The 18,920-nt window shown below is 43.2% G+C and overlaps 2 long non-coding RNA genes across 3 annotated transcripts; one reads left to right on the forward strand and one right to left on the reverse strand.

Annotated features, from left to right (window-relative positions):
• The first annotated feature begins 567 nt into the window (after window positions 1-567).
• Window positions 568-13,487, forward strand: LOC311427257. The gene is made up of 5 exons (XR_014687267.1): window positions 568-718; window positions 5,772-6,107; window positions 6,657-6,813; window positions 8,808-9,017; window positions 12,686-13,487. It is a non-coding gene; the product is annotated as an uncharacterized lncRNA (long non-coding RNA).
• Window positions 13,488-13,593: 106 nt separating this feature from the next.
• LOC311427258 lies at window positions 13,594-18,828 on the reverse strand. Of its 2 annotated transcripts, none has more exons than XR_014687268.1 (3): window positions 18,462-18,828; window positions 16,398-16,513; window positions 13,594-14,880 (listed from the first exon to the last, which is right to left on the reverse strand). It is a non-coding gene; the product is annotated as an uncharacterized lncRNA (long non-coding RNA). The 2 variants fall into 2 exon arrangements; XR_014687269.1 differs by lacking the exon at window positions 13,594-14,880 and adding an exon at window positions 15,519-15,624.
• Between the last annotated feature and the right edge of the window lie 92 nt (window positions 18,829-18,920).

Below are 18,920 nucleotides of genomic sequence, written 5' to 3' on the forward strand. Positions count from 1 at the left end.
TCCTTACGTCTTTCAGTTTGAAGCCATTCCCCCTTGTCCTATCACTCCCCTCCCTGACAAAGCGTCCCTCCCCACCTTTCCTGTAGGCCCCTTAGCTATGGGAAGGCCGCTGTGAGGTCTCCTCAGAGCCTTCTCTTCTCCAGGCTGAACAACCCCAACTCCCTCGCCCTGGTGGCCACACTGCTTTTGGTGCAGCCCAGGGTACGGCTGGCTTTCTGGGCTGCCAGCACACGCTTGTGTTGAGCTTCACGTCCACCAACACCCCAACCCCTTCCCCTCAGGGCTGCTCTCAATCCATTCTCCACCCGCCCTGTGTCTGTGCTTGGCATTGCTCTGACCCAGGTGCAGCGCCTTGCACTTGGCCCTGTTGAACTCCATGAGATTCACACTGGTCCACCTCTCAAGCCCGTCCAGGTCCCTCTGCTTGCCTTCTCATTAGGATGCACATAATTCGGGGCAGGGCTAGTGATACACGCTCTGTTTACTCAGCAGCAGGCTCAGTGGGACCCAACCTTTAGTGTATCAGAGGTAAACAGCTTGTAAGCCAGGCTAGAGGAATGATCAGCCACTTCCCTTTAGACTTGTGTTCCTGCTCCTTCCAAAGAAGTATGAAGACTGGGAATCTTAGTCAAGGAGTTGCAGCAATCAGTCTCTTCTTCGCACCTTGTAGCATCGCTTGGTGTTCTTTCTTCCTGAAAGCTCAGAGAAGGAAAATCTGGTGAGTATGTATGCTCCGCTGTTTTTAAGTTCAGTTATCATTTGATAGATACCATGAAGTGTTCAGGCAATGAGTATGATCTGTACCTCATCTCAGTTATAACGTGTGGCAAAACACCAAGAGCCCTTTGCTGTCAGAAGGAAGAAAGTGCGTAGCATAAAGCAGTGGCTTGCTGTATTCTGATAGATGCTGTATTCTGATAGATTTTTTTATTTTTTATTTAAAAAAAAAAAAAAAAGGCTAAATAAAAGGTAGCAGAGTTGTAAACTAAGGGAGACAGAGAGAAACTATATCAGCTGGTTACTCATGTCTTTGCTTCATTGCTGTCACAAAGGACAGTGTCTCCATAATTTATTAGACATACTCAATGCTGTTAAAGGAAAATGCAAAGTGTGTATTGAGAACACAGATGGGAAGGATTTAAGTTTTGGATGCTACCACAAATTATCTTTTAAAGCATTTCGTCTATTTTACTGACTGTGCCAGCCCCCCCAAGCACATCCTGAAGAAGTGCCTTAACAAGTTGCATGGAAACCTATCTTCAGTTTCACCATTCCACTTGGTACAAAGGAAAATAGTTTTTGTGTAAATCAAACCATACTGAAAAATAAATAAATAAATAAACTAGATCACTTCAAATCACTTGAAATCCTCACAGCAGTACTACTTTTCAAGCGAACAACATAAGAGAAAATCCTTGTTGAAAAAAATCCCACCAGAGGTCGTTAAGACAGAACTATTAAAAACTTTTCTAACAGGAATACAGTTTTGAAGAATATTAAATGCCAAGACTTCGAACAGGACCGAACACGTAGCCAGCTTCTGTTTCTGTAGGTATGGAAGCAGCTCGTTTCAGGCAGATGGGAGCGCCGGGATGGTCTGTGCCTCGCCTCTCTGCAGCAGGCTGCTGAGCAAAGACAGAACCGAGGTGTCACGAGCACCCTCATTAATTCCTGCTAATGTAACCTTGAACAGGAGCAAGAATGCCTCTGTGCAGATTGCTAATTCCTCCTTTTGTCTAACTCCTGCCAACTTCCCAGAAGGAAACCAAACCAGTTTTAGCAGTGTCTTGCAGCAGAGCACCCCAGACAGGTGTGTCTACCTTTGCCAGAGGCGTGTACATATGTTTCCAGTGCTAGTACAAGTCTCATTTATTTTATTTTATTTTATTTTATTTTATTTTATTTTATTTTATTTTATTTTATTTTATTTTATTTTATTTTATTTTATTTTATTTTATTTATTTTTTTTTTATTTTATTTTTATTTTTATTTTTTATTTTTTTATTTTTATTTTTATTTTTTTTACAGAGGCTGTAGGAATGCTCTGAATGTTACTGTTGGAGCTCAGTTATCTGTATGAAAAGCGCTAGGACAAACAGATGTGCTGTTTTTCTTGGCAATGCTGCTCTGCATTGATCTTCCAGCATGACATTGAGGCATGTTCAGATACTCGTATCCGTATAAAAGTCACAGTGGTTGAAGGATGCAGGGGAGGGAACTTCTGCTCCTCCACTTTTCCCCTCAGCCATCTGTGTCTTCTTTTCAGTATAAAATTAAATGTCTGTATCTCTTAGACAAAGACAGAGAGAGAAAATTGGGTGGCAGTTCTCTCTGCAGGTTTAAAGCCTAAACTGGGCCCCAAGGCATGAGTTTTAAACATTTGGAGGCAAAAGTAGCTCAAGCTATCACTGAAATTAAGGGAAGGACCTTACTGAACCTCAAGGTGTTAAAATACAACCCAGGCATACAAAATATTCATCGTGTGCCTGTGATGCAGTTCACCCACCCAAGCTAAAGGGATTCCACTATAAAAACCCTGCAGACCTGTACGCCATGGGCAGGCATGCAGTGTGATCCTCCCTTTCTTCCAGACGTCAGAACTGCCAGCAAAAAGTTACAGAAAATAAGCTGTGACATGGAAGAGCCTTATCCTGGTGACACTGACACGCAGGGGGATGCACGCTTTGAGGCTCCTGAAGTATTTCTCAGGTGGTTGGAGAGGTATTCAACCTCCAGCAAGCTCCCCAGCAGCACACTGGATGTGGGCACCAATAACTGCCTAATGCATACCCTGCTGTGACTTATTTCTGTAATTAGTTGTATGGAGCAGCAGGCACAAGAGAGCTGTGGCCGCCCTGCTGACTGTTATTAATTATTAAGCATGTTTCCTTGGACGTGTACATGCCCTTGAAGCTGCAAACCTTCCTTTAAAGCTTTGGAAAACTTGTAACATGCAGTGCCTTGATTTTTCCTTTTCTATAAGTTTCCTTTTTTTTTTTTTTTTTTCTTTCCGATGATACAGATGAGCATTATTCCTTCAGCATCTTACCCTTCGCTAGGAATACGGGCCATTTTTCACAGAGAGCTCTCCTAAAACCAGAGGGGGAAGGGGCCTGACCCGAGGATTCACAATGTAGTGAGGTAAAACAGGCTAGAGGAGCAGGCACAGAAAGAATTGCCCAAGGTCACAGGGCAGAGCTGGAAATGAAACCTGGCCGTGTTGTCTCCCCCTCACAGGCCACCTCGCATGCCAGCTTTGCACAGTCTCCCTGATACAGAGCTACCCATTTGCACCTGCTTTGAAATGGCTTTTCTGGCATATCACTAACAAAACCAAACACCTGGTTATATCACGTCCCTTCTACTGACATCACAACAGGTGCTGAAATCTGGTCCCCCTTCAGTGCAGGCTTTCACCCTCTCTGAATGCTGCTTCTGCCTCAGCCCTTGCACATCCCATTGTCAACATCCACGTGCAGGACAGCAGCAGCTCGTGGGGGGTTTCTGAAAAAAAAAGGGACATGGAGAGCCAGAGCAACGAGGCAGCACAGGTTATAGTTTGTGTATAACCTGGTCTGCAAAAACAGCCACCTGTAACCTCGTGCTTCAGGTAGCTTTCAAATAATTTACAGTAATTAAACGCCTGCGAAATCCACAATTGTACAGAAGAATTTTAGGCAGCAGAAAGAGTGTTGCACCTTTAAAGACAGTGGGAAATAGAAACAGCAAACCTTCTGCTTGGCGTAGGTGATCTGACCTTGTCTGGAGCTAGCCTCAGCATATCAAGTGGAGGAAGAATGTGGCAGAAGGAGTCTTTTTAATTAATCGCCTTGTTTACCTTGGCCCTTCAGTTCTTTATATGACTGTGCATATGAATGTAAAAGGGGGAGGCTGCACCTTAGTCAATATGTTATTTAGTGAAGTTTTGCTTTTTTTTTTGTCAGCTTAGCTCCCATGGTAGTTGTACGTACTGTTAATTTATTACAGCCTTATTAAAAAAGCTTCACTTTGAAGAATAAGATAATGGCTTTGTTGCCACTTTTTGCTTTGGTTTGATATGGGCTTGCTGGCTCTCCTGAAAACAAAAACTTCTAAAAGGTGCATCATTAAGACATCAAACAGAACGAAGAAATTACACTTGACACTTGGCTTAGTCGCACATTTTTCTAGCCATCCGTATTTTGGTCTCTTGTTATAATTACTGTTCCCCATTTATTTACCAAACTATTTGGAGATTTGCTACTGTGCAAATTACAGCACACCTCAAGATGCCAGATACTTTTTTTTAGCTGCTGTTGTAAAAACAATAGAGCAGAGGAAGGCGCACAGGCTCACCCTTGGTGTCCTTGCTCCGTGGCAGCTCCCTCTCTAGCCACAGGCCAGCACCACGGGAGGGAGGCTGGCAGTGGGTCCATCCGTCTGTCCGTCTGCAGACCCTATGGATTTTGAGTGGTGGGGACTCCAGGGGAAGCTGTCCTATCTCAGCTGCTTTGTCTTCCGCAAAACTCGGCACCAGCAGCAGGAGACTAGCAATGAAGACATACTGAGGGCTGCTCCCTGTTATAAAACACGAGCCGGACAAAAACACGCTGGCTGCTTCTGAAGAAAACTTGTCTACTTGCAGGGCATCACAGCAGAGTCTGCGGATACCCCGTATCCATCACCTGGAAGGGAAAAAGGCTGCCAGGTGCTGGCGGTGGCCACCGTGTCCCCACGGGCAGGGCTCGGGGCCGCCAGGCGTCTGATGGGTGTCAGGGCACAGCCTGAGGCAGCTTTCTGCTGCAATCACAGCCCCTGGATGCAGGCTCCCTTCGGCTTAATGAGGGGTAATAGTTGATAATCCTCTAGCATCTGCTAGGTAACAAAGAAAAATCTCTTACCAGATTCTCCTGTGTTGTTTTTTTTTTTGTTTTGTTTTGTTTTGTTTTGTTTTTCCTCCTTGTTTTAAATTAGTTGCTCAAACCTTAGCATCACGACTGTCTTCTTTTGCTGTGTTTCATTGTGACTTATTAACTGACTTCCTTTTCCCCAAAATAAATCATTTCGTTTTATATTTGACACAATCCTGCTAGTATTTGTTATTATTATTATTGCGCTGGGGTTGTCCTTATGTTTATTCTAACAAAAAAAGGTTTCTCACTTTCTCTTGAATTTGCTGTAGCGAGGTGGGGGTTGGTCTGTTCTCCCACGTGCCTGGTGACAGGACGAGGGGGAATGGGCTTAAGTTGAGCCAGGGGAGTTTTAGGTTAGATGTTAGGAAGAACTTCTTCACTGAAAGGGTTGTGAGGCACTGGAACAGGCTGCCCAGGGAAGTGGTGGAGTCACCATCCCTGGAAGTCTTCAAAAGACGTTTAGATGTAGAGCTTAGGGATATGGTTTAGTGGGGACTGCTAGCGTTAGGTCAGAGGTTGGACTCGATGACCTTGAGGTCTCTTCCAACCTAGAAATTCTGTGATTCTGTGATTCTGTGATTCTCTTTTCTTGAATTTCTAAACAGATCTTCTTTCAACTTGCTCGGCTTATACTCTCATTTTGGAATATTTTTTGGTTGTATTATTTTTTTGAAGTTCAGATAAGCATTGCAGTCAGCTTAGGACATATTCCCACAATTTCCATTTGACCTTTTTATTAGAATACCACATAATTCATTAGCCAGCCATTCTGATTGCTGGCACATTTCCCTGCTCTTCCCTTTGATCTACAAAATTACTGTTCTGCAAGCTGACCTGTCAAGCAATTCCTTATAAATAAAATGTGCCTTTCGAGAACAGGTTCCTGCATGGGCCAGAAGGCTGAAGATGTCAGCCTTTCCCAGTGGAGGCGTTCCCAGTCTGGGTTTTCTCTGGAACTGGCTGGAGGAGGTGACAGCTACGTGGATGAGCAGCAGCAGGAACCCTTCGGCTGACCAGGCAGTGTTTTACATACCCCTTTGAAGTTTGTCCGCTTCGTTTGGAAGCCCCCACTTCTGGCGAGCTGTTATTCGGCTTCTGCAGGAGTGCTGCATGGCCCTTGGATGCCTGTGTGCCCCTGCGTGTGCCTGGTGGTGGTGGTGTCCTTCCCTTCTGCGATGGCTTGTTCCCACTCGCTTCCAGGAAAAAATGGAACTGGTACAGCCGCTGCTTCTACTTCTCTGCCAGATCCCTTCCCATGCTAAGATGATTAGGTTTATTTGCTTCAGCTTTGCATGCTCAGAATGAAATTAGGCAAGTTATTTCGGTGACAAATGTCAGGATAAATCCTATACTGCCTGTACTTTTTTGAATGCAGTTACTAATGGAGTCATTGACTGATTTACACAATAATAGGGTTACTTAGGGTGCCTCTTCAGAATGGAGTATTGCCCCAAATTTTTAGAGAGTGAGTAGAAAGAAAATATTTATCGATACATCAAAATAAAAAAAGATCTGATATTCAGAATCTATAGGGGTGTAACAAAAGGCTACTACCAATTTAAAAAAAAAAAAAAAAAAAAAAAAGAAAATAAAAAAAAAAAAGAGAGAGAGAGAATTATGTTAAAGATTGACTGGTTTACTGATTCTGAAACCTTTATTTTTGTCCTTATTTTAATTTTCCCTATTTTGATTTGGAAGACTAAAGCATTATTTATTTGTTTGTTTATTTTAAATGAAAGGGAAGATTAACCTATATACGTACAGGTTGCACAGCACCAAGCAAAAGTTTTCTTTTTCCTGACTGAGTCTGATGTGCTGTTGAAGCTTGTGATGGACTTTGGGCAACAAAACTGATTTTCACTTCCAGTGAGGGATTCTCAACACCTCCCAGAACTGGATGAGAACGCGGCTGAACAGCTTGGTAGGTAGCAAAGAGGAACGCAGGCCATCTGCCAGGTAGCTTTCCCTGCAATCTGCCTTCAGAAGCAGTATAAGCAACACCAAAACACGAAATGGCTACCTGATTCATGCTGTTGTACGCTGAAATGATAAGGCTTGAAAAAAAAAAGTGTCAGTTGAACCGAGACACACAGAACAAAAACCTTGCAACAGCATCCTGAGGGAAACTGAAAAAAATAATCTGCATTTTGCTATTTGTACAGTCAGCCTAGTACTGTCAGGGTCAATCTTCACCAGCACAGGGAGACACAACAAAGGCCAAAATGACAAGGACTGGGTGGTGGAAGTTAAGCCTCTAGCAACAATTGTTCTCACTCGTGGGTGACTGACTGAGGGCTGCTCTCAGCTATTGCGAGTATTTGTTTCCAGAGAATGACCCAGTATCTAGCTGTAAGCTGCAAGGGATTGGTCTTCCCTCTGCTGCTCGAGGGTTTAAGAGCTACCTGGGAAGCTCCCAGCCCACTTGATGCCTGCAGCAACTTGCTCAGCCACTACTGTGTAATCTTTACGTATGTATTTTCACAGGTATTAGCTGAAGCCACTGTCACACAGGCAGGAGAAGCCAGGCAGCAGAGCTGCTGAACGGCATGATATTTATCTCTGTGCATTGTTTTGATGCGTGGGACCGTGTTTAGTGGTTCACAGAGATGTTGTACACTGAGATGATCTGTGTATGATATTTTTCATAGTCAAATATAGAATATTATATAGAAGTCATTCCTGAAGAGCTGAGTTAGTCCTTTAGGAAACAGGGAGAAACAAGTGATACAGCAGGTCAGCCTGCAGGTCATCTGCCAGGAGAAAAGACTGGCTTTAATTTACACTTCCAGCGGTGTCAGGTCTGAAAGTCTATTAACATTCATAAAATGAAATGAGTTGTGGACAGCTGCCAAAGAAGAGACCTATGATTCAGCTGCAGGATTGCAAGCACTGGTTTGTGTCTGTGTTGGGAGGAAGTCATGACAGCTACAGGGCTGCAGGATGGAGCTGTGCATATGGAAGGTAAAAGTAAGTGGGTTTTGCAAGCAGCAAAATGAGAGTCCCTGATCATCCCTTAGCAAAACAGGTGGGGAGGTAACCCACCTCCAGGCCACCCAGGCTTAGGAAGCAGATTTTACACGTCATTTGAATACACAAGAAACTTCATTAAAGTTACTTCCTGCCAGAGATAAGGGATCACAAGGAAGATGTTTGCAATGAATCACCTCTTTTTAAATGCAGATAGCTGAGCACACCTCTGGGAAGCATCCCTCCTGATGTGAAGGCTACTTCTCCCTTCAGCAAAATGTGTGTGGCTTGCCTTTATAAACTCCCTTCACCATTGCTGGTGTTTCGGTGGAAAGAAGGCCTCTGTACACCTCTGAGACCAGAAGCTATCCTGTGCTCTGTCGTGCCCTGTAAGGCAGTTCAGGAGGCCTGAGGCTTCTAATCAGATGAAATAGAGACCTCTCAACCCCACTGTTGTCTTTTGTGAACACCTGCAGTAACAAATCTGCTAGAGGAGGTGTGAGGCACACAATTAAAGCTGTGTTTTTGCAGTAGGGAGTTATTTTCCTGTATTCCAAGGCAGTTGGGTAGTCGTACCAAGGAGAAGTGCCCCACTGTTCCAAAATAAGGTGGAAGCTTCAGAAAAACAGGATGAGCAGTGAGAGAAGAGTGAAACAAAGATCACAAGTTCGCAAAACATAAGAAAGGAGAAATTAAAGGGTTGAAAAAAAAAGAAAAACTGTACATATATGGCATAGAGGAGCGTCGAGGAGCTTGTGAACCTGCAGTACCCAGCCAGTGAGGAAACAGGGTGAGGTGATCAGGCATCGGGGAATAGGGAATAAAAGGTTAGGATTTGTTTACTAAAATGTGCTGCTGATTGACAGGACACCCAGCATTGCAATTGCGAGTAAAACAGCTTCACAGAAGAGCCTGTCTGAAGAAAATTCTTTGATGTTTTTCTCACAGAGGCAACCAGTCAGCCACAGATGGTGACCCTGAGAGGCAGACACTGGAAAACCCGCTGCCTGCCCAGGGGCCTCTCGTGGGGCCCCTGCAGGGATGCCCTCCCTCTGCCAGACACGGCCGTGAGATTATCTGTGGGCCTGGAGAAGGAGAGAAAGAGCCACGCTTTGGTTCAACACGTGGTCCCTGGGGTAATGAGTCTCTCCTGGTACTGTAAGTATTCCCCCCCCCCTCACAGGAAGGGTGCTGTCCTGGCAGGCAATGGCACGGCACGTTTTCCTTGTTTGTTAATTGCCCCAATAAATAAACAAACAAACAAACAAACAAATAAATATTTCTCTTTTGGGAACGTACCTCACGATGGTCATCGCCGAAAGAATGGCAGCCTGCAAAGCCACTGCCTCTGCCATGCTCTCTCCAAGGCTTTCCCTTACTGCAAACCACTCAGCATTCATTAACCCCTTCCAGTATCAAAAACCAATTACCTTCCTTAATGACCTTTTCTCCTCCTTACACGTCAGCCAAGTGCAAGTAGATGAACGTATCCACCCAGCTTTATACACACCCTACAGAAGGAGATGTCCAAAATTAAGAAGAAGTCATACATTATGTCAAGAATAGCAAAGACACTACGTTTTCATCGTCTCCACTGGGACCGATGCTTGCTGGCAGAAGGACATGCTGGGGCTGGCTGAGTGACAAGTTTCTGTGCTCAGCTCTTAGCTGAAGTATCAAAGTAATTTCCAACTCTGCGTGTAATGTAACCGCTGCTTTCATTGCAGGGCTGCAGTGAGTGAAACCAGAACCTCATTTTCAGATAACTTTCAAAGACAGCGATGCGACATCAGGATGACAAATATTGAATACGGTCAAAAATGCCATAAATAGTATCATTATTGAATGTTAGATAGTTTTAAAAACTTAGTAAATACCAGTGTTTACTGCATGTGGCTTTTTAGGGGTTATTTGCATTGCTCCTTCTTTTCTAGCCCATGCACAAAGCCATCTGCTAACTGTAAAATCTGATTTAGTTTGCTTAAGGAGATCAGCTACAACTTTAAGGCTGCAATTAGGTATATCTGCTTTTGCTAGAAATCAGCACAGAAGGGATTTTGTTTTCAGTTACCCTGCTTAACAGCTTGTAACTTGCCACAGCATCACTGCAGAAATAAATCATCTGCTAGCAAAGGAAACACTGGACATCGCATAAGGTTTCTCTTCCATTCCTGCTGTTAACTTAACTTTGTCTTATTTGAGGTAAATGAATCATAATGTCTTCCTTTTGAAATCTTTGTGCTTCATCATACATGCTCCAGTAGTGGTTCTTACTCACACTCTGGCCACATCAGCCCCATAAAACGGCTAATTAATTCTGTGCTCTGATACCTATCTTCTCTGCCACCTGTGGAACGTACAACATTGAATATTTATTGCTGTCAATGCCTAAGAAATGAGCAGCTCTGGAGTTATCAAAGAGAAAACGACACGCAGGACTTTTAAAGACGCTTCATGTATTGACGTGCTGCTGATCACGGCACGTAGTAAGAGGCCATTATAGCTGGCTTCGCTAGATTTTCACACAGAGGTCACATAGTCTCAATCCTTTTGCCAAGGAATGAGGGAGGAAAGCATGGCACCCTCCTCCCCGCATACCTGCCTGAAGGCTAAGGACGCAGCAACCTTGATGGTGTTACACTGACAGCTCATTCAAAAAAGCCAGCAAGGGAGCTTTTGAAAATAGACCCTAATTTTAAGGATATAGTGGAATGTTTTGAAGAGAGAGAGGAGCCTTCCCTCACTCGGATTTTGTCTCTGACTCAGCTGATAGTTATGCTTTTGTATGAAAGCCAGGGAACAGACCAGCTGAAGTGGGAAATTGGAACTCTGTGTCCAAGTATCAGGGCAATTTGCTGCAGCACTACACTCATAAGATTCACTTTTTTTACAGCAAATGTGAATGGCAGAAAAGATCTGCATCATGAACCTGAGATCAGGCTGTATATTCTGTACCTGTACCAGCGGCTCCAGGGGACAAGACTGGGACAGCTTGTACTCAGCCTGTTTTCATGAACAAACAGCCTCACAGGTGATAGAGGTTACAGCAACCAGAACAAAGTCAATTGTGGTCAAACACAAATTTTGTTAATGCAGTTCTTATTTCACAGAAACGTCTTGATAAAAACACTGAAAAGAAAATCTTGCTGCTCTGCAGCAGGTTTGTGTGATGGAACTGCTACACTCCTATGAAATAACCTGACAAAGTTGCATAGGAAATGGCAACTGTTGGAGCTTTTTGTAAGGCACATAGAAAAATATCATGCACGCGAATTTTGAAAAGCCACAGGAGGTGTAGTTGTCAAGTTTGTAAGTGTCAAGTCTGATTTATCCCAGTACAATTCATGGGAACCGAACAGTTTTGTTATCTTTAAAAAGTGTTTCTTTGTTCATATTATTCAAAAGCTGAACCCTTACATTTCTGAATCCTTCTAGTGTCTTCGAGATGTTTAAAAACATCGGAGGCAAAGAGGCTTACATGATTAGACTACACCGTGGAGGTAGCCTTCAGCGATTTGTAAGACTTGGACATTCTTCATTCACAACAGAAGAAATGTCTTTTCTGTCATAACAGAAGCAGTATATTTAAATCTTCTTATCTGAAATAGTCTTGCGTGATTCTCTCCCTATAGGGCTTATGGTTTTTAGTCTATTAAATCAAGAGGCAAGAACAAAGCATTTACCATTATGTTTACTTAAAACTGTCACTTGGCTTCAAACCTGTCTCTGATGCATGATGAATTGGATATAACAAGACGTAACCACAAAGAAAACACATCTTACATATTCATCACTGCCTCAGCCGTCAAAGTCATACTCAGTAACTCTTGAGTTGAATACTCAATACTGCTGGCCTCAAGTTAGTAACAATAAACTCCCCCTCTAATTTTGAAATAATGGAAGGCTCTCCTTTATCTACTGATTAGTAAGAAATAAGGAAGAGACTTTGATGTCCCCCCCTTGGAATTGTTGTAATATTTTAGCTTAAGCCTCCTGACCTGATTTGGAGGGCTTCAGGTCATGAAGGATTAAAATTTTCTCATAACTGAAAAGCAGTTCTCTGCTGCTACCTCCTTTTGAGATTCTTCTCTTATCTCCAAGGTCAGGTAAAGACATCAAGGGACTGGAAATATGCTCTGTCTGTGAGATTGCTCAAGAGGACCTTGTAGTGTTCTCCCACATAAAAACCTCATTTATATCTTCTTAATTCAAGCAATGTGCTCAGGCTTAGAAAAAAAATGGCAAAGTAACAGCCTCCGGCAGCTTTTAAACTGGTTGTACTTATCTGATTTTCAAGCTGTTTCAAACATCTTTAATTGCTTTGGTTAATTTTAACAACTGTTTTCACAAGATGCTATTTCTCCAGAGCAGCTTTCTCTCCCTGTTATGTCTAGTTTAGATTTTCATGCCTAGTGAGTTATTTGCAAGATCCACTTCCTGGTTTCCTTCAGAAACTGAGGATTTCCCTTACACATTAATTCTTCGTCACTGCTTTGTTCTCATTACACTCACTGTTAAGGGAACATTTCCTTTCCCCAGATGATACAGGCATGTAAATAAGCTCTTTGGTTAAATGTCTGTGCATCACAGACTGGCATCCCTTGGTTAGCTCCTAAGGAAGTTATGCTGTGTATTCCCTTTTGTGCTGTGCTGTGTGTTTTTGTTGTTGTTGTTGTTGTTTTTTCTTCATTAGAGTGATCATTCATTCAGAGAAAAAAAATGGTCTGAAATAGTGCTCTAAGAGATCGTTTTGGAACACGAAGTTATTGTTTCTGCTACATTTAGATTACATGCATATAAACCTAGTATGTTATTTCCTCCGACAGTTAAGAGAAATCAGTGGAAACAGAGGCACAGATTTCGGTGGGGTTTGTCTTCTATCGCCTTGCTCCCCGAAATAGTTCAGTGACAACCTCGTCCTTACCACTCAGAAGCACCCCAGCCTGGACAAGCTCAGCGTTGGTGCCCCTCTCGTTTTTCCAACTGAATCACCCAGAAAAGAGGCGCCCTGCAGCCCCAGCGTGGCATCCCCTAAATCATGGGGAGGACCTTTGACAGAGAAAAAAATATTTAAACATTACGAATCTCTGGGCACACGATTCATTTCTTCAGGCTGTTGCTGAGACTCAAAGGTTTTATAAATTTGTCTAACTACCTTGATTGCACAGCACGACTCAATTGCAAACAGGCATATGAATACAAGAGGTTTTCTTGCAAACATCACATTTATGCATTAAACAGGAAAATCAGAGCAGAAGGCCTTGAAAGACACATGGATTTCAAAATTCCCTGGAGAACAGAGAAAATTCTTTGCAAAGCTATATTACCAAAACACAGGGACTGTCTGGTAAAGGAAACTATTTGATGTCAGGTCAAAGCACACGCATTTTACTTGTGAGTATGATACAAAAACAGACTTCACATATCATTTACTTTTTGTTCACACCATTAAAGAGAGAAAAGACTAGAATTACAGCAAAAGCTGTAATGAAGTTACATACAGGTTCTACCTTAAAGCTCTTCCTTCATTTTCCTATCAGTTTCTGAAGCTTTCATACATCATTACTCTAAAACTTCATTTGTTTCTATAATCAATTTATTTTGAAAGACAATTTCTAGAGTGTGGAAGTTTTTTTTTAAAAAAAACTTGCTAAAAATATGGTTCTATTGAAAAAAAATATATATTTTTTTTGACAGCCAGTAACGTTTCAAACTGACCAGTGGTCTTGCGGTGGAAAATGTGGCCCCTAGCTAGATAATGAATTCCAACAGAATCCTGTATTTTTTAGCTGTAGTTATCCTAACTTGGGATATTTGCAATTCCACATTTTTGTGTGCACAGCAGTAATCAGGGGACACTTACAGTTAAGCCAACTGTTTCTGAGGAAAAAAACAGCCAACCTTGATACTAACTCTCCCAGTGTAACAGAATATCTGAGCTGGCTGAGCAGTGAGTGAGGCGTCATGGGGAGTGCCGTAGTTCAGAGGTCTGGAGGACAAACGCACCCAGCTGAACTGTGAATCAGAGAGAGGCACTCAGGGCAGCGGGGGGTAAGAATGCACTTCTAGGGCACAGCAGATTCTACAAAGTGAAATGTTTTACACAAATCATCTCATTTGTCCGTCAGAGTCAAGTAGTATACGACTAGGAAAAAGTTAGGATGTCTCTGCTGCTGGCGGGTAAATAAGAACCAGAGGCTCTAGGAAAAACTTAATGAAGTTATGTTTGTGCTAAAGCAACGTGAATTAATAGTATGCTCTCTGTTCTGCACAAGGATTGATGTGCGACCAACTTTACGTAAGTTGTATCTTCCACTGTTTGTATCCTAGTGTTACAGAACAAAATTAAACTGTGTTCCTCTACTGCTTTTTGGTGGTGGCAGCTGGTTAATTGGTTTGTATTTTGAACAAAGTTGCAGAATTGATCTTGCCTGACTTTAAAGAGAACAGAGACCATTTTGCTTTCCAGTTTCCCATCCTGGTTCATAGCAGGACCACACAGTTTTATAGCATCACAGACGAGCACAGGCACCCTGCACTACAGAAATGAGAATGTGGGAGGGGGAAGGAACTGCTTCTGCTGCCAGGGTTTTGTCTTCTGTTTGTAATTTGCCTGCTCATCTTAAACATGGATGAGGGGGCACCTTAGCTAACAAAACCATGAAGAGTGCAACCGTGGCACATGAGAGCATTGATCGTATACCTAACTTCCCCAACCTTTTATTTCTTTATCTTAGCGTAGATCGTAGCATCCCAAATCATGTTCTGCTGGAGGGTCTTCAAAACTCCATGGGTCTTGCTGAGCCCTTAAACACACTTGCCATGATGGGAAGGTCCTCGCAGTGCCCTGAGTACCACTGCCATGTAGTGCTTAGGGACATGGTTTAGCGGGTAACATTGGTGGTAGGGGGGTGGTTGGACCAGATGATCTTGGAGGTTTTCTCCAACCTTAACAATTCTGCCAATATTCAAAGGTTCCCATTTATTTTGAAAAGCCAAAACTTGATCTTCTTTGAGACACCTGATAAAGTTCAACTTTAGTAAACCAATTTGACCCAAATTGTTTGTGGAGATAATGTATAACAGCTGTCTTCACACAGATCTGGTCTATGTTACTTATTATCTTGTAGGAGTACTTTGTTGTATTAGACATTATAAAAATACGTAATACAGCGTTTTTTCCTTTGCTGTGAAGGAAATTGTGATAGTCATTACCTTTTCCAGCAAATCTAATTGCAGAAAGTGTTCCTAACACAATACTCACAATTAATATTTCCATAAGAACAGCTAAACTACAAGATGTAGGGGAACTGATTATTAATATACATTGGATTAAATCTAATTGGCAAGTGTAACAGAGGCTACTCATACACGGGAGCTTCATGTGTACTTAAGCTTACTCATTCATTCTTCATCCTCAATTCTGGAAAAACACTTGGATCATTTAAGGATATTTAAATACCCTGGACTTTTCCAGGAAATGTTAGAGTATGGTGTATAGGCAAAAGAGAGAGAGAGGAAAATCTTGGAGCACAGACAGCTGACTAATGCCAGTGCAAGGTGTGAAAAAAATACAGGGGTATGAGCAAGGGAATGGAAATCAGTTACCTGAGTCATCAGCAGAGCAAGATTTCAAACATTCATTTTTAAATAAAAGCGATTGTGATCAAATAGGACCTTCATTATAGTCTATTTATCAAGGTAAGAGTCAGGAAAGATGTAAATCCTTTATGTGGTAACCAGGTTCCTGCTTGTACTCGTTTCACTGTGTGAAAAAAAATAAAAAATCCTAAAACGAATCCTGATAAACTTTTTGGTAATAAATGAAGTGTCTTAGGAGAGAACTTGTTACAATCTATTCATAAAACTACCTTGTTTTCCCAATTTTGGTAGGAGACACAACAAAGCTTTACAATACACAAGTCTTTAACATTTTAATTGTTATGAGATGAAATTGCCATTTATCTGCTATTAATAGGACTGTGTTTGTTAGATGATGGTAGCAAATACTGCCGGTAATAGAAACAGCTAATCCACAGATGTTCCAAAGATACCTGCTGGACTGTTCACGACACTGATAGAAGAAATGTGTTACCTTTCTAAAGGTAAATTTTCTAAAGGTATTTTTTTTTCTAAAAAAAAAAAAAAAAAAAATCCAAGTAAATAAGTAAGTAAATAAAATCTTCTATGATTCTCTGAGTTAAAAATCCCTAGGCTAAGCTAACAAGAGGTGTCACAGGCTCCCTCCACTGCCCAACACTGAAACAGCTCTGCTAGTAACACTTTTGAGAGGGCTGGTGGGACTCCCCAAAAAGCACGTGTATCCCCACCGGGGTGGCTGTTTTATCACTGAAGTCAATGAATACACTCCCACTTTTGCAGCATTTGCTGGAAGCTGTAATTTACACTCACAATGGTTGGTACAGTTTCTCTCAAACAAAGTAGAGGTATTTCTCCTTAAACAAGCATATATTAAGTTTACATGATGAGAAAATATTCTCTTTTACATGGAAAATAATTGAAGTCCTTCTTCCTTACCTGAGAAGAAGTGTACTCCAGAAACAGTCGGTTCAATGACAGGATGAAAGGAAGATTTCTGTGAGAGCAGATGTCTGAAATACAGCTGGGAACCCCGTTCCCTCAAAGATGCTTTCCTGAAAAGGGTGAGACAGCAAAGCAACTTTTTGCATTAGGAGTTAGTAGAATTGAGGCAGAGGAATCGTGCAGGAGCTAAAGAAACACACTGCTCAAATGTGCTGAACGGGGCCAGGGTTATGGAGGCCTAAAGGGGAGAATCAAGATGGTTACAGCTGTGGGAGGAAACACCATGTTTTTCAGAGCCGTGTTTTGATCTTAAACATCTTAAGGTCTTAAGATCTTAAAGATCTCCGTGCTGGCTTGATGACCCTTGGAGCCCAGCTCCCACCTCTCCTTGAATTAAAGCCAGCTGTGGTGAAGGCTGGGAATTGGGGTAGCAGATAGCAGAGCAGGGTGTTAGCCACAACGGCAGACCAAGCCAAGGCAGAGCAGCGACAGAGCGGTGCTGCCGCAATGCCACACGTGAACCAAACAGCTTGCTGACAAAACACCGACCCTGCAAAGGTAAAAAGGCTGTTTTTCAGGGAGAAGGCCTTTCCACGTTCCCACGTACGCAGCTATGGCAGCACGGGGCTAGCTCGGCTCCAGGCTGCAATGAGCGGCCATTTTGTGAGGGGCTGCCTCCTCATGGCAGGACTGCGGGTGCCACGGAAAGCATCTCTGTGCATCTGAACAAAGCTCGAGTGGGTCTCTTTGCGGCTTAACTGGACTTCTGCTCCAGTCAGGAAAGCCCAGTGGTTTAATTCCTATGCTGGACTCAAGAACCACTGCCAAAACTGCCCTCCCTGCCCGAGATCTCTGTGAAACCTGAATCTGCTCTCAGGGTGTTGCATTGGGCCTTTGTGTGAAAGCCAAAACGGAGCGAGGACAAGACAAAAGTAGGAGCTGGTGGATGTCTCCCATCTGCATCACCAGGTGGGCAGCGTGTCAAGGGCAGGGGGAGACCAGAGCGTCCATCAGGTGTCCCAGAGAGGGAGGACGAGACCCCGTGGGAAGAGTTACGTGTGGATGTAGTGGTATGGGATCTTGACAGTGACTGCTCAGCTTGCCTTTGCTGTGAAATCGGAGAGGAGCTGAGGGGAAGTTGCAGAGGGGACAGATAGGGTTGGAGGAGCAGAGGAAATATGATCCTGCCACAGACCGTCCCTGGCCTGGGGAGGCAGAAGGTGAGACGGAGCAAAGGCTCCAGCGATTTCAGCTGGACTGGAAACACTTCAGTTTGAAGTGAAACCTCTCACACGGATGCAGAATGGAAAGCACTCCACTCCACACTAGATGGCGAACTTGCATCTATCTAGTCACGGTGTTCGGCTGACCATGGGAGGCCAACATGAGACCGTCACGTAAAACAAGCCCCTTGCTGTATTGCAAGCATGTTTGGTTTGTGATACCCACTTTTTGCTGTCTCTTTTGGTTTTGGAGCTTGCTGTAGGAGACTGTTATCATGCTATTTTCACCATGTTTTGTATTTTTCAAACACTGCCCCAGCTGAAGGAAGAGGAATGATGCTCCCAGTAGCCATCTGCAGTGCCACTACTGCTCTGCTCCTGCTGCCCCACTCAAAAATCCTGTCATCCAGATCTGAGCAGGATTGGATCAAAGAAATATAAGACACACAAGGTTTTTTTTGCCTTGAAAATCTGTATTTGGGGCTGTGCAGGGAAGGTGTAATTTAACACCCCAACATCCCTTTTGAAATATTTATTGGTCTTCAAGGAAGAGAGTTGGAAGTTCACTGTATTAATTCTTTCCCAGCTGACAGTACTGAGCTGCTACTGAGGAAGGTTGGCTGCAAACCCCTTTTCTCATATTCTTTTAGTTCCTTTTACCAGTGCCAGGTCGGCTCGTGTCCCCTGGCCCCAACCACCGCTGCTTTCCTCACACAGCTACTCCTTTCCAACCATCCCTTGGCCATACACATAAGGGTACCTCTGTCTGCTGTCCATCCAGCTGAGAGAACATCAATGTATCCAACAATCTCCAGTGTGAGTGTGAAAAACTTACCTCTTGCTCCTAGTGAGGGGATTTGGCACCATTGTCTCTTCAGATCATGCATCTAAGCATTGCATTTGCTGCTTCCCAAAGATTATTTTTCTTGCCTTCTCCATTCAGAAGACTCTAAATCTAATCTAAGCCTAAATCTAAAAATCTAAGACTCTAAATCTAATTCTAACCCAAAGTGTCTCTTTCCAGATCAAACACCCTAGGCAGCTCTCAGGTGTGGCTTGCTGTAGAGGTTTCTGCTTTGCATAGAGGCAAAGCATACACACTTCCTTACTGCGTTGCAGCAACCAGCATATCTACACTCTTGCACAATCCATTCAGACAGCTCATTCTCCTCCAGAGAACTTTGGCTTCCAGTGCACAGCCCAAGCACAGCCTTTGTCCCTGTTCATGCCAGCACTCCTGCTCCTGGCAGGCTGTGTGGCCGCAAACACTCACCCGGCCCAGCCACGCTGCTCC

This window comes from Aythya ferina (genome assembly GCF_964211825.1).
Source record: "Aythya ferina genome assembly, chromosome: Z".
In the NCBI taxonomy this organism is placed as follows: domain Eukaryota; kingdom Metazoa; phylum Chordata; class Aves; order Anseriformes; family Anatidae; genus Aythya; species Aythya ferina.